This window comes from Amia ocellicauda, unplaced genomic scaffold (genome assembly GCF_036373705.1).
Source record: "Amia ocellicauda isolate fAmiCal2 unplaced genomic scaffold, fAmiCal2.hap1 HAP1_SCAFFOLD_35, whole genome shotgun sequence".
Taxonomy (NCBI): domain Eukaryota; kingdom Metazoa; phylum Chordata; class Actinopteri; order Amiiformes; family Amiidae; genus Amia; species Amia ocellicauda.
This window is the reverse complement of record NW_027102920.1, coordinates 666,212-667,412: the sequence shown is the minus strand read 5'-3', so window position 1 is coordinate 667,412 and position 1,201 is coordinate 666,212. Positions and strand designations below refer to the sequence as shown.

Sequence of the window (1,201 nt, the reverse complement as noted above, 5' to 3'; positions counted from 1 at the left end):
ATTACTAACCGGTATTGTAGTCAATGTGTTTATAACCTTTTTTGTTTAACGATTTGTGTGTTATCCTATGTGATCCCATGGTCTTTGATTTGGTCACGGAAGTGATTTGTCTTTGATTTGTTGATCTAGAGTTGAATTTTAATTAGTTTTTCCCTTTTGTATAATTAGTGTAGTGCTACATTTAGTCTTTGTTTTTAAATAAATTTGACAATTTATATCTTTGGAATTGGTGTCTGCGTCCAATTATTACAGAAATTGAGTTCTACAAGACTCCAGGATTCGTGATAAGGTGATACTATGAATTCACTTCTTTAATTGAAATGTATAAGTGTACCTTACGCTACATATATGTATGTATGTATGTATGTCCAATTGCTTTGACAATACAAATTAATTGAATTGAGAGGGAGAGAGAGAGAGAGAGAGAGAGAGAGAGAGAGACAGACAGACAGACTGACAAACAGAAAAACAGACAGACACAGACACACACACACACAGAGCCAGCCAGCCAGCCAGCTCAGCGATGACATCACGAGCCTCTCTCAGCTGACTGCTATGACATCACAGAGCACGTACATTCCGTTGCTTGCCGTCTGTCAACCACTCAGTCACTGCCAGCCAGACTGGCTGGCTGGCTGGATGGGGGGGCTGCTTGCTGCTGCTGCGTACCTTAGCAAGCTTATTTGCTTGACCGGCCTTCCTACTCCTCTGCCCACATGCCCACCTATGCCCGATCTGCTGTTCACCTGGATCACAGCTCCGCCCCAACAAGGCAGAGCCCCCCAAGAATGGTACAAACTCACCCACGATCCCCTCCACGGAAAGCTTTAGCAAAAGGCAAAAGCGTTATACGTAATGAAGAGGAACCCGAGTCCAAGACGCATCCGACCAGCCATACATATTTGTGTGTATTAAAGATCACATTTTCTTACATTTAGTTTTTCTGTACTTTATTACATCTTATTGTGATTTATAAAAGTATTGTTTCTTTTCCATATGTATGTATGTATGTGTGTGTGTGTGTGTGTGTGTGTGTGTGTGTCTGTCTCTGTGTGAAAGTTAGTGTGTGTGGGTGTGACAGTGTGTGTGAGTGTCTGTCTGTCTGTCTGTCATGTAACTCGCACATCTGTGAGGGCACCATTTTTGCAGAAGAGATGTACACATTTTGGAGCAACATATGCTGCCATCCAGACATCATCTT

General features: G+C 42.2%; 1 non-coding gene across 1 annotated transcript; it reads right to left on the bottom strand.

Moving 5' to 3' along the window:
* Window positions 1-760: 760 nt before the first annotated feature.
* LOC136733203 (U5 spliceosomal RNA) lies at window positions 761-875 on the bottom strand. Its single transcript, XR_010810107.1, has one exon. It is a non-coding gene; the product is annotated as a U5 spliceosomal RNA (small nuclear RNA).
* Between the last annotated feature and the right edge of the window lie 326 nt (window positions 876-1,201).